This window comes from Rhinolophus hipposideros (genome assembly GCF_964194185.1).
Source record: "Rhinolophus hipposideros genome assembly, chromosome: 5".
Lineage (NCBI taxonomy): Eukaryota > Metazoa > Chordata > Mammalia > Chiroptera > Rhinolophidae > Rhinolophus > Rhinolophus hipposideros.
Window position 1 is genome coordinate 48,439,618 of NC_138051.1, and position 15,199 is coordinate 48,454,816.

The following is a 15,199-nucleotide window of genomic DNA, read 5'->3' on the forward strand; positions in this document are numbered from 1 at the left end:
CCCTGTCATCAAGCTAGCCTTTACCTGTTGAGCTTAGTGCAGTTCAGGAGTATTATGACATTTTTTTTTCTCTCTGGATGTGAAGCCTCAGGAAAATACAATGCAGAATACTGGTTCTCTTTCTCTCTCTTTCACAGAGCGTGGCCAATTTACTAACTAATCATTTCTTTATATCTTAGATGGACTTAAAGGCTTAGGAAAGAATAAAAGGAGCAGATCACCCACAGTAGCATCAAAATAGCAAAAGGGAAAACTGTCACCTCAGGTCTCTAAAAATTATAAGATTTAGTGTTATAGCACATTAGCTGTCTATCGCTGTGTAACAAATGATCCCCAAACTCCATGAATTAAAACATAAATAAATATGTTGTATTTTTGTGGATAGCAGGTTCTGACTTGGGGTCTCTTGAGAGGTAACATTTAACCTGTCAACCAAGGCTGCAGTTACTGGAATTTTGAAGGGCTGGGGGCTCTGCTTCCCAGGTGGCTCACTCACCAGCCCTTATGGGCTGTTGGCAGGAGGCCTCACTTCTTCTCTCCACACACGGCTTGACTGTCCTCTCGGTGTGGCACCTAGCTTCTCGGGTGAGCAGTGCAAGAGAAAGGGCAAAAGCTACGATGTCTCCTATGACCCAGCCTGAGAGTTACACTCTGTCACTTCTGCAATATCTCATTGGTCACACAATTCAGCTTATTCAGGGGGAAGGGAGCATACAATAATTAAAATATATTGACCTGAGTAACACACTGTGTTCCTCTCATAGAAATGAGTGTATCAGAGTAGGCTATAATGAGTAGTACCAGAGCACATGGACCCTAAGAGGCAAAGAACACTGGTATCATCTTGAAGGCTGTCTGTAGCACAGTTAGCATGTGCCTCTCTGACCATTTCTTTTTATTAACATATTTTTATATTAGGACAGACTTTTATTGGTTGTGTTGATTGTAAAGAAAAGTAACAATCAACATGGATAAAACCAATTTTCTCCTTTCCACTCCTTTCCCTGAGCCTCTAAAACAAGGAAGAAGGTCAGCATGAACCAACTCTTGAAATTTTATGAAGATAAATTCACTCACAGAATGCTAGGGCTCTTTCTAGTTTCCTACCTTAGCACCTCTTAGAAGGGAATTTTGGTTCACTGAGAAGAAATTATCCCAACACTCTCAAGAAAAACATTCATCTATCTCTTGCTCTCTTCATTGCTCAGCAGTGATTTTCAACCTTTGTTGTACATGGTAATCACCAGGGTTAGTGCCTACACTTTTAAAAAACACTCTCAAGTTTTTAATCTTATTTACCGCCACCTAATTAGCACTTATTAGGTACTGCTCTAAATGAGATGCAAATGATAACTTATTTGAACCTCATAACAAGTCTATGAGGTAGGTGCCACTATTATCCCCATTTTATAGATGAAGTAATTGAGGCACAGAGAGGTTAAGTTTGTTGACAAAGTCACACAGCAATTGAATGGAAGAACTAAGACTTCGGGGAGTTCTAATATATATCCATAATTGAGTGTCACTACTCTTAACCTTAATTAAATTTTGTAGGCCTTCTTTGAGAATCTGATAAACATGCAAGCTCTATTAAAGAAACATGCACTTAACATATACATTAAAAAATTGCATATACCCTTCCAAGGATACATATATAAATACCCTGCAGCCCAACTGTAGACTTCTTTCAGGGATCCATGAACCTCAGGTTATGAGCTTTTGCTTGCTAGAAAATTGGTTTTCCCTGGACCAACATCACCTGGAATGGTGTTAAATGCAAATTCTCCAGCCCCATCCATGACCTACTGAATCAGAAAATCTGAGAATTGGTTCAGCAATCCCTGTATTCACATGACCTCCCAATGAATCTAATTTGTGCTAAAGTTTGAGAATCACTACTCTGGAAGGTTGGTGTGTAGATGTAAGTGATTAATAGTGAATGAGCTTTGCTTCATGGTTCTGTACAGACATCTCATTGTTCTTGGCTCACCATTATGGGAGTAGAAATTCTCTTCTGTTAAAACTTGATTTGTTTGAAAAAGATGATCACAAAAAGAAAGTCAGTCACTGATCTTCATTCAATTATTCATTAATACCAACACTTACATATCATTTGTTCAATAGATATTCCCTGAATGCTTGGTCTGTGCCAGGTAAGCAAGACTCAATGTAACACACATAATTAACAAAACAGGCATGACCACTGTCGTGAGTAAATTTTTACTCTATAGTAAGCATAAAATTACACAAATAAATGCATAATTATAAAACGTAATCAGCGCTATGGATCAAAAGTTAGACATACATGTTAAAAATGAACCTCTAGAATGAAAACCTCCTCACCCAAATCCTATTCCTATCTTGCCTTTTCTATTTCAGGAAAAGATGCTAGCATTTGTGCAGTGTTTAGACATTATTTTTGATCCTTTTATTTCTCTTACTCTACCACCACCCCCAAACACACAACACATGTAAATCTATAAGTAAATGCTACCTTTTCTACATTCAGAACATATCTGGCTCTGTACCTTTCTCCATCTCCACTACCTACGAATAGTTCTAGCAATAGACCTGTTTGCTGTGAATGCCTCTCAAAGAGTTGGCACATTTCTACTGTTGCTTTCTTTTCATCCATTGTGCTCATAGCAACCAGACTGACCTGCACAAATTTAAATTAGATCAAGACTGTCTTTGGCTTATAAAATCTTCAAAAATATTTCCATTTCAATAGACCCAAATCCTTTTTTTTTTCTTTTTTTATCACCATGGCTTATATTGCAGTGTGTAGCCTGGGCTCTAATTCAACTTCATCTCATTCTCTTTCCCTCTCCCAGCCACACTGCCCTCATGCTTGTTTCTCACTGGGCCAAATTTATTTGCACACCAGGGCATTTATTCTTGCTCTGTTGCCCCACCTATAAAGTTCTTCCCTACTCTTGGCGAAGTAGGTTCTTCGCCATACTACAGATCTCAGTTTACATGTCATCTCTTCTCATAACCCACCATGACAATCCCATCCCTCACTGTAATCCCACAACCCCCCTCCCCACCATACTCTTACTGTATCTTTATCATGTTATTTAGCCTGGTTATTTGTTCACTTGTTTACAAATGTTTTCCCTTTCTTTTATTGGGTTAGTGCAAAAGTAACTGCGGTTTAAAAGGTTAAAAATAAATTCAAAAACCACAATTACTTTTGCACCAACCTAATTACATGTTTCCCCGAAAATAAGACCTAACCGGAAAACAAGCCCTAGCATGATTTTTCAGGATGACATCCCCTGAACGTAAGCCCTAATGCATCTTTTGGAGCAAAAATTAATGTAAGACCTGGCCTCATTTTCAGGGAAACATGGTATAACACTATAAAAGTATTTGGGTCACAATTCAAAGTAAAAAGTATGTTTTTATAATGACACAATATACGCACATAGAGAGATAGACACAAAACCAAACCAAAACTTTATGAAACATGGATTCTTCAAAAGGATAGAAGTGACAAACTCTGAAACTTTGTTTCTTATCCTATTTTCAACTACATATATATTTAAATTCTGGTTATAATACTCTAAATTGATTTTATGATCCACTAATGAGTTGGGGCCAGAAATTCAGAAACACTGCTCTTAAACTTAAAAATAGACTTAATGAGGTCAGAAACCTTATAATCTCTTTTACAGTTGAGTCTTACTCCTAGAATATGATAGATAGTCAAACAATAATCTGAATCACTTAAAAATACACTATGCCATAAGCCTTAACTCCCACAAAGTACAAGGTATGATCAAACAATACGGTGAATGTTTAAATAAAAAAAATTATTACAATAAAAACACATTGCCATTAATCCCCCTCACTTCGAACACAATTATCCCATCCTTCTTGTCATTTTCTGAAGCAGTTCTGGAAGTCCTCTTTCATGAGTGTCTTTAGTTGCGCTGCTGTGGCTGCTTCAATGTCCTGAATAATTTTGACTTTTGGGGAAGAGCCAGAAGTCACACGGTGCCAGGTCCGGTGAATAAGGTGGATGAGGACACACCATAATGTTTTTATTTGACAAAAATTGCCGTATACCAGAAGTGATGTGTGACACGGAGCATTGTCATGATGGAAGATGATTTATGGCACAATTTAAAACACACCTTCTCTTCAACCATAGCTCACACCTGACTGACTGCACCAAACAAGTTGAAACTTGTCACACACACTATTATTACTAAGGTTCCACATGCCACCTCCCATATTGAAGATCCCTGCCTTTCCGTTGGATGGAACTCAGCAGCAGTATTCACCATATTTTGTGATCACAATGGAAAGGCTCCATGTCACACATCCCTTCTTGTATGGCAATTTCTGTCAAATAAAAACATTACGGTGTGTCCTCATCCACCTTATTCACCGGACCTGGCACCATGCGACTTCTGGCTCTTCCACAAAGTCAAAATGACCATGAAAGGAAAACATTTTGAATCTTTTCAGGAAATCGAGGCAGCCACAATAGCGCAACTAAAGACACTCATGAAAGAGGACTTCCAAAACTGCTTCAGAAAGTGTCAAGAATGATGGGATAAGTGTGTTTGAAATGAAGGGGAGTATTTTGAGATGGATTAATGGCTGTGTGTCTTTTAATGTGATAAATTTTTCTAATTTAAACATTCACTATATTTTTGATCACATAAATATGTTTCATATTTATTTGCCAATACCAATAGCATATACATAATTTCCCTACTAATATTTAGTAATTTAACATAATTTTGGGCAAGTTTTAGTGTGCCTCTTTAATTTTAAATGTTTATAATGAGGATGTTATATATAGGCATAAATTTTTTTCTCTTAAGACTAATTATGATATTCCTGGCTAACTATCACATCTCTTGGGCAAGGTATTTAAATGGAGCATTTGATATGCAAATCTATAGTAGGTCATAAGTGCCAGGAGAAAAATGTCCTAAGAGTACAATTAAGAAAATAAAGTTAGCATTTTGCTGAAAACAAAGTATGTATACGTATATGTCAACATTTTAACATAGTAAATTATCACATATAAAAAGTATATATTGAGCTCTTCATTTTTTTCCTCTATTGTTTTTCTGCTATTAGTCTTTCAGCCATGTTTCACCTGGGAAAATAGAGAGGAAAAAAATGAAAAGATAAAATGAAACAAACCTGGGTTTAGATTTTTCTTCCTTATTAGCAGTTTTGGGGGAAGAAAAAGTTTAGAAAAATAACAAATTGAAAGTTAATTGCTAAAATTCATTTAGGAAAACTCATTATAAACAGGAAGTAAAAAATATTGAAATATCATGGCCTTAAATGTTAGTTGCTGCCTTGCTGCCCCTGGTAGGTATTGAAGAAAACAAAATGATTTAGGAGTATATGAACATTATCTAAACTACTTGACTTTAATGAGGGAACTTGTAAATTTAATTATATCAAATCAAATCAATCACAAGTACAGCAATGCATGCAGATACACAGATGGGACCAAAGAATACAAATATCTATGACTTTTTTAGGGGTAATATTTTAGTCAAGAATCTCTGTCTTTGTTTGGAGATTGATGATACCCAGCCAGTGAAAATGTTTGGTGACAAAGGACATGTTTGGTGACAAATCTGGGAAGGAGATGGCAATTGGTATAAAATCAGCTTTCCAGAAACTCTCTCCTGATAAGGAGCCCAGGAAACTATACTTTTGCCTTTTTTTTTTTTTTTTTAATTTGGAGACTAGCAGGGAATGCTCTGAAGGAAGGACCTCCTGTTGGTTCTCTTGGGGGTGATGAATGATATGTACAAATGTGACCTGGTTATAACCTGAGGAGAAAGGAAAAGGCCCCCTTCTAAAGCCCCTTTATGCTTTAAACCAGAGCTTTGCAAGCATGATAGACAACTTGCACATATATTTTGCGCTATTAAGAAAATCACATGTGCATGGTTGTGGTGGCGAAACCTCAGACTCATATCAATCCCATAACAACGGGATGTTTGAGATGGCAAAAGAGCTGAATTAAGAGGCAAGAAGAGGGAATTTTTAGAAACTTAGTGGAAGAAGAAGACAGAGGTTATAGCTGATGACAGTATGATGCCAGAGAGAACAGAGCAGGTTGTCGCATGGCGGATGCTTTGGAGAGAGAACACAGATGTCTAATGGGGAAGTTGAATAAATGTGCTGTGCTTTGTGCTGGTAACCTTCTCCTCCATTTCCCCAAGAAACTCCAGGGTACTGTGCATTACTTGTCATTAGAGGGGTTCTTTCGGAATGCTCCAAAATGCCTATCCTGACTTCAAAATGGGTCCAATTTAGACAAGCTACACACAAAGCCATGTGCTCCAGGAAACTCCAGCTCTTCCTCTCCCAGCAAAAACCACTCCCACATATGAGAGCATGTGAGAAGCTCTATGACACCATTTTTTTCTTATAAAAGAAGAAAGTAAATCATCTATAAAATTTAGTACCGTCACTGTGATGAGTAAAAACTTCATTGTGGCACGGCTCACAACTCACCATGTGGATGGCGGGGTGCCATAATACCGCGGCCAAGGACCGCTGCTCAGGCTCAGAGGAACACAAAGGCAAAAAGCAAAAAGAGTGCAAACTGGGAAGATTTTGCAGAGGCAGAAAGGCAACCAGTGATAAGACATTTGCAAGGAAAACCCAAGCACAGGAGAATCACAACTCAGGTATGAGACTGAAGAAGTGTATCATCCCGTGCTCGTCACAAGAAAAACTTACAGGTACAACCAGATGTGAGAGATCTTATCAATAGACCCCAATGCAAATGAAGCCTAGAATATTTGGTTACTTTTCGCTCAATGATTATAGTCCCTCTTACTGATCCTGAGAAGTTGGTCTAGATCTGTTGCCTTTGTGTTGTGTTCTATGAAACACAAGGTTGAAACTTCACAGACTACTTTGGTGGTGAGTGTGGTGTTAGGGGAGAAAGACTCCAGGGCAGCTCATTTCTCCTCTGTTGGTCACAGTGTGTTTAGCAGATATTTATTGCTGTGTAACAAATTATGCCCAATTATTCCCAAAGGTAGTGCTCAAACAATGCAAATTGATTATTTTAGGCAATGCTTATAGGTCAAAAGTCTAACATGGTCTCTCTGAACTAAATCAAGGTGAAGACAGGGCTGCCTTTCTTTCCAGAGGCGCTGTAGGAGAATCCATTCCCTTGCCTTTTACAGCCTCTAGAGGCTTCCCACATTGCTTGTTGTTGCCACCTTTCATTTTCAAAACCAGCAATATTTATTCAAGTCTGTCTTGCATCGCATCACTATGAACCTGACTCTTCTGCCTCCGTCTTCCATATTTAGGTACCCTGGTGATTCCATTGGGCCTATCTGGAAATCCAAAATAATTTCCCCATCTTAAGATTAGCTTACTACCAAACTGAATTCCAACTGCAGCCTTAATTTCTCTTTGCCACAGAACAGAACATATTCACAAGCTTTTGGGATTAGGATGTGAACATTTAGTGGGGGCATATTTTGCCTACCGCAGTCTGCAACCTGGACATAGCTCAGCTGAGTCCTCTGTCTTAGGATCTCTTACAAGGCTGAAATCAAGGTGTCATCCAAGAATGATTTCATCTGAAGGCTTAACTGGTGAAGGATCTACTTCCAAGCTCTCTGATGTTGTTTGCAGAATTCAGTTTCTCAAAAATTGTTAGATTGATGCCCTCATTTCTTCCCTAGGAGTTGACCAGTTGCCTCCTTAGTTCCTTGCCAGATAGGCTTCTCCAACATGGTATATGATTTCATTAAAGTATGCAAGCCCAGAAATCAATAGAGAGAGAGTCTACTAGCAGGTGGAACACATGGTCTCTTATAACCCAGTCACAAAATCATAACTTTTGTTGTATTCTATTCACTAAAAGCAAGTCATTAGGTCCAGTCTACACGCAAGGGAAAGGGATTCCCCAAGGATGTGAATATCAAAAAGCGGGAATCAATTGTTTTGTTTTGTTTTTTTAGAAGATACCTTCGACAGAATGCTTCGTGACAAAGAACATTGACTTTAGTCAGATAGGTTAATACAATACTTTCTCTACTATTTACTAGCCATGTGACATTGAGCAATTGTCAAGTTAGCTCTATGCCTCAACTTCTTTATCTGAAAAATCAAACTCATATGAGGATTAAATAAGATACTGTAAGCAAAGTGGTTAGAGAATTGGCTGGCACCTATTATTACGTGCTCAATAAACACTAGCTATGATGATGATTTAAGTCTTCATTTGAATGGAGGGTTCAATGATAAAATGTAAGTTGAAAACTACTATATTAGACATATTCAAAAAACCCTATCTAAATTAATAATCTATGTGTTTCATTAATGACCTAAATACTCATTTTTTTCTGTTTTTAGAATATATCGAAAATATGAAGCTTAACATTTCGTTAAACACCAGAGGATATGATATAATGGTCTCTCTATTTAAAAATGTATGATATTATTTGTCTGATTGTAAAAAAGAAATTACAAGAAATTTGGGAGCTATAAAGAAGCACAAAGAACATTAAAATCACCCAGCCTCATTATCCAGAAGTTATATAAATGAATGAATTAATATATGTATAAAATATATGTAATATACTATATATGTCATATAGTATAATATATAGATGGACTTATATTTTTTCACAAATTTGACATATTACACAAATCCACTTGTACCTTTAATTTTTACATTATAACTAAACAAAACTTTTTTTTACGTGAAAATGTTATATTGCATTGTATTTTACTATAGCTTTATTCTTGACTTCTTTTTATGGTATCCCTATTATTGATTTAGTTGTTTATCTAGTACATATCTGCATGTCATTTTTTTAAGGAAGTGTATACGTTTGTATATTCTAAGCCCCTACATGTCTGAAAATCTCTCTCTTTTTTGCACTGGAATGACAACCTGGTTAAGTATATAATTTGGGGGTCATATTTGTTTTCTTTCAGAATTCTATAGCCACTTCTCTACTGCCTTGTGGTGTTTAAGCTTATAACAGAGGAATATACATAAGACCAGAATGTGTTTTTCTTCTTTGTATATAACCTATACTGTTTTAGTTTAGCCTAGATTTTTATTAGATTTTTAAAATATATTTCAAAGATTGAAAATAGTGTTCAAGGGCTGCTCTCATTGTTAATTTTGCCCAGTACTCAATGGGTAACAGTTAACAGTTGTTCCGTCATATGCTTTCTTCCTTTTGTTTGGCCCCATATTTCTCAAATGTTGTATAATTTCTTAAAGTTTCTTGTATGTGAATGCCCTCTTTCCCTGAAGTTTAGGCTCTTAAAGGCTTTTGTAAGCATGAAATAAGTTAACATTCAAAGTGCTTTGGTATATTTACAGGGGTGTGCAACCTTTGTCATAATGTAAATTTAAAACATTTTCATCATCGCAAAGAGAAATCTTGCACCCATTAGCAGTCAGTCCCTGTACCCATACTTCCACTGATTGTGCACATTAAGTTGATTCACTTTGTGCTATATCTCAATAATTCTGTTTAAAAAGTGATTTATAAGAAGCAGTGTCATATAAATATTTTTAATTTTTATGATGAAAAGAGGAATGGAGTAATCTCTGAAGGCAACAAGTGAAAGCACTTCCCATATTTTCCATCTCCTTACCTTTAAAAAATGCAATGATTTTTACTTCTAACACATTGTCTATTATTTCTCTCAAACCGTAAGTTATTTTTTATGAACCATAAAAGATGGTTCCATGTAAGTAAATATGGAAACATAGTTATGTTTACACTTAACATGAACTATAACTAGTAATTTTCCCATCATTTGTCTATACCAAAGTCATTAAGGGAGAGCAAATACTGGTAATTTCCATTATAAATAGGTACTGATAGTTGTATTTATTCATGTGTAATTTTAATTAGTTTTTTTCCTTAGATTAAGTCTAACCAAGTTCATTCATTTCAGATTTTATCATGTATTAATTCTTACTCTTTATCCATCTCTGTTGGAAATTGATACAGAAACTCTGAAGTCAGTGTAGTGACAGCATTACTGTTTTCTCTGCTAGTCCTACAATTTATTTCTATTTGCCTAAAGAGGAATATATCAAGTCACTTTAGAAGTATCAGAAAATAAAGAGTAATACAATTCTGGATAAAATGTCAGTTTGATTTAGATAGTAAAAAATGAATTGTTTTGGTATTTTATCTTTTATAGTAGTTTATCTTTAAAGGCATATGAAATACTGAAATGTACACTTGTCACTAAAACCTTTTATTTTACCAAACATAATAAGGTAGTTTGAGATTATAAACATAGGAATAAATGCATGCTTGACTATCACTTCAATTTTAGGAGCATACTTCATCCTCAGGCATAGCTTTAATTTACCCATAAAATAGTCTCTACTCTAATAGTATGTTGAAATGTTGGTTGAGTGGAAGTCTCAGATTCTACATTCACTTTTTCTGTGAAAAAGAAAATAAACACTATGTAGACTCGACTCTTACAAGTTATGATCTATCAACTCTTATTACATTTAACTTAAGGTGATAAAGAATTATTAAATTTAGTTTTTCAGTGTTCAGATTATGATATCGTCGTAAATATTTTGGTTAGGGTTTGATAACGGAGCCCAACTGGTATCAGCTATCAAATATTTTTAGATTAATTGTGATAAAATTTAAAGAAATCCTAAAGTTATATTATTATCATTCTTTGTATGCTCCTTTCATATTGAATCTGGCCCTGCATGTACAAGTTTAGACATTTTAAAAAATGTGCTACTTGCTCATACTCATTACCCTATCAAGCTTCTCCAAATCTTATGAGGTAAATCAGCATTAAATATTATTAACAGAAATTAAACTATACCGAAATTAAACTACTTGTCAAATCACATTTCCTCTGCCACGGCTTTTAAAAGAGTTATCTTGCCTAAATAAACAGTAAGACTGTTTGCATGCTAATTTAAATCACATTTTCTTTCCACTACATGGAAGAGGGAGCCCATGAGATTGATAACTACACTAAATACTATCACAGGAATTTTAAGAAACAGAATGAAATGAGCCTGCTGGGTAATGGAGGTCTTTCATTCATTTATTCCACTGAGAGCTTCTGGAATTTGGCAATTATATTCAGTAGTTAACGTAACCAAGGGAACGGTTGGTACGTAGATTATGACAGATTTTGCCTACTTAGTGATCCAAGTCTTCCCATGGGAAATTTCAGATATCCTGAATCATGCTGCAAATTCTCCTTAGAGAAAACCTGGACAGGAGATGGTAATACCCAAAGTAGTAACGTTAACGTTTTTCTGCTTCTCACTGCTCTTGCAAACCAAGTAATTTGTTAACTCAGGAAGGAACATTCAGAATAATTATTGCTAACATAGTACCAGATTTGGAAATTTATTTTGGTGAATGTTTGGTTTTGTTAAATTATATACTCAAGAAAATTAATATGTAAAGCTGATTCTGTTCAGCTTTAAAACATGAGCAAATTTCCTAGAATAATTAAAATTAAGTCTCAGATTTCCTTGAATGTTCTGTCACTATATTGGGGGACCAACCACCTTTGCGAATTTTACTTTTCTGAATCACAAGTTTTTCCTATCCCTATCTGGAAATGTAATACTTTTCCTCTGTCTTTACAGGAGTTCTAAAAATGTATCTCCTCTTTCTATAATATTTAAAATGTCTAATAGAGTGTCAAATAGGCAGTGTCACTTGTCAGTATATCAATATATTTTATATTTTAAACTCTAAAGTTTGATGAAATGAATTTTTGTTGTTTCACTGGTCTTGTAAGATCCACGCTCTAAAAAACAGATCTACTTAAAATACGTGCTACAATCTATGTAATATGAGTTGATTGCAACTGAGGAAGTAATTTTGAAGACTCTTATTTTGAAGACTAATTTTGAAGACTATATATATGTATATGCATACATACATACATACACACATACACACACACACACACACACATATATATATAATCACATCTTCATTATCCAATCATCTATTGATGGACATTTGGGTTGCTTCCATATCTCGGCTGTTGTAAACAGTGCTGCAGTGAACATAGGGGTGTATATATCACTTTGAATTAGAATTTTTGATTTCTTTGGAATACCCAGGAGTAGAATTGCTGGATCATAAGGTAATCCTATTTTTAGTTTTTTGAAGAGCTCCAAATTGTTCTCAATAGAGGCTATACCAATTTGCAATCCCAACAACAGTGCACTAAGGTTCTCTCTTCTCCATGTCCTCGCCAACACTTATTTATTGATTTGTTGATGATAGCCATCCTGACAGATGTGAGGTGATATCTCATTGTAGTTTTACTTTTCTCTAATGATTAGTGACATTGCACATCTCTTCATGTATCTATCGTCCATCTGTATGTCCTCTTTGGAGAAATGTCTGTTTAGGTTCTCTGCCCACTTTTTAATTGGATTGATTTTTTTTTTTTTTTTGGTGTTTAGTTGTTTGGTGCATGAGTTCTTTAGAAATTTTAGATATTAACCTCTTATCACATGTGTCATTTGTGAATATCTTCTCCCATTCGGTAGGCTGTCTTTTCATTTTATTGGTGGTTTCCTTTGCTGTGCAAAACCTTTGTAGTTTAATGAAGCCCCATTTGTTTAGTTTGTCTTTTGTTTCCCTTGACCAAGGAAATAAATCAGAAATATATATATATATATATATATATATATATATATATATATATATTTAGTAACATATATACATATGTATATGTATATATGTATATGTGTGTGTGTGTATATATATATATATATATATATATATATATATATATATATATATTACTAAGAGCAATGCCAGAGAGTTTCCTGTGTATGTTTTCTTCTAAGGAGTTTTATGGTTTGGGATCTTACACTGAAGTCTTCAATACATTTTGAGTTTATTCTTGTATATGGTGTAGCAAAGTGATCCAGTTTCATTTTTTTTGCATGTGTCTGTCCAGTTTTCCCAACACCATTTATTGAAGGGAATGTTTTACCCGACTCTATATTTTTGCCTCCTTTTTCATAGATTAAATGGCCTTATAGGCATTATTTCTGGCTCCCTATTCTGTTCCATTTGTCTGTGTGTCTGTTTTCACAGTATCATGCTGTTTTGATACTATAGCCTTGGAAGTTCTGGTATATCAAACCTGGTATAGTTTGATATCAGTTAGCATGACACCTCTAATTTTGCTTTTCTTTCTCAAGATTACTGTGCTATATGGGGTGTTTAGTCATTTCATATAAATTTTAATTTTATTTCTTTTAGTTCTGTGAAAAATGTCATTGGTATTTTTTGGGGGGGATTCTTTTTTTTAAAAATAAGTTTATTGAAGTGACAATTGTTAGTAAAGTTACACAGATTTCAGGTGTACAATTCTGTATTACATCCTCTATAAATCCCATTGTGTGTTCACCACCCAGAATCAGTTCTCCTTCCATCACCATATATTTGATCCCCTTTACCCTCATCTCCCACCCCCCCATCCCCTTTACCCTCTGGTAACCACTAAACTGATGGATCTTGAGAATATAATGCTAAGTGAAATAAGTCAGACAGAAAAAGCAGAGAACCATATGATTTCACTGATATGTGGTATATAAACCAAAAACAACAAAAGAACAAGACAAACAAATGAGAAACAAAAACTCATAGACACAGTCATTGGTATTTTGATAGGGATTTCATTGAATCTGTAGATTGCTTTGGGTAGTATGGACATTTTAATGATGTTAATTCTTCCTGTCCATGAACACAGTGTATGCTTCCATTTATTTGTATCTCCTTCAATTTCTTTCTTCAATGTCTTATAGTTTCCTGAATACAGGTGTTTTACCTCCTTGGTTAAATTTACTACTAGGTACTTTTCTTTTTTGCTTCAATTGTAGATGGGATTGTTTTACAAATTTCTGTTCCTGACAGTTGATTATTGCTGTGTAAAAATGAAACTGATTTCTGAATATTTGTATCCTACTCTACTGATTCACTTATCAGTTCTAATGACTTTTTGGAGGAATCCTTACAGTTTTCTATACATAGTATGTCATCTGCAGATAATGACAGTTTTAGTTCTTCCTTTGCAATTTGGATGCCTTTTATTTATTTTGCTTATTTGATTGATGTGGCTAAGACTTCCAATACTATGTTGAATAGAAGTAGTGAAAGTGGGCATCTTTGTCTTGTTCCTCATCTTAAGGATAATGCTTTTAGCTTTTCCCTGTTGAGTATGATGTTAGCTGTGGGTTTGTCGAATATGGCTTTTATTTATAACCTTTTTTTTTAATTTATTGGGGTGACAATTGTTAGTAAAATTACATAGATTTCAGGTGTACAATTCTGTATTACATCATCTATAAACCCCATTGTGTGTTCACCATCCAGAGTCAGTTCTCCTTCCATCACAGAATATGGCTTTTATTATGTTGAGATATGGTCCTTCTATTCCCAAGGAAATGATTTTTGAGCTTCGATTACAAGGACAAACAGGAGTTAACCAGTTTAAAGTGGATGGAAAGATCTGTTTTAATGAAAACCTTTAAAACCAATAAATATTTAACAAATTTCTTTTAAACTACTGATTTTAAATATCACCACTGACCCTGTACATCAGTAGCTTCAGCAATTTAGAATTTACATTTCTCTATTGGCTGCCTGCAATGAGAATGTGTGGTTTCTGCACATATACATTCACCAATTTGACACATCTGATAACAAACCTGTTTCTTCTCCAATGAAAAATTAGCTTCCCCTTGGATAATTGTTCTCATTGGTTACCACTTAGCCTCCACTATTTTTTTTGTGTGTTGGCAAGTCCCCAGAAAGTTCCCAAAGAGGAAATGCATGTCCATCTTTAGCTATTTGATTATGTTCATGATATTTTAGTCACGAAATAATTTCCAGCTGGCAAGCTCAACATACATATTCAACAGCATCTAGATATTATTGTTGCATCTATTCCATAAGCTGCAAAGAAACTCACTCAACAGATGCTCCAAAATTTATAAAACTTGTGATTCTCAAAACATTTGGTGTTTCTGTCATAAAATCTGAATCTCATCTATGATTGATTGGATTGTTCACATTACAGCTCTTCCCTTTCCTGGATCAGTATAGTTTGTTTATTTTCTGGGCTTCCATATGTTCCATTTTGTCAGTGTTGGGCCATTTTCCCAGAAGTCAAGCCGTGG

General features: G+C 35.0%; 1 protein-coding gene across 1 annotated transcript in view; it reads left to right on the forward strand.

Moving 5' to 3' along the window:
• UNC13C (unc-13 homolog C) overlaps nucleotides 1-15,199 on the forward strand; it is a 497,972-nt gene that overhangs the window by 347,184 nt on the left and 135,589 nt on the right. The gene's annotated exons all lie outside the window — the stretch shown is intronic.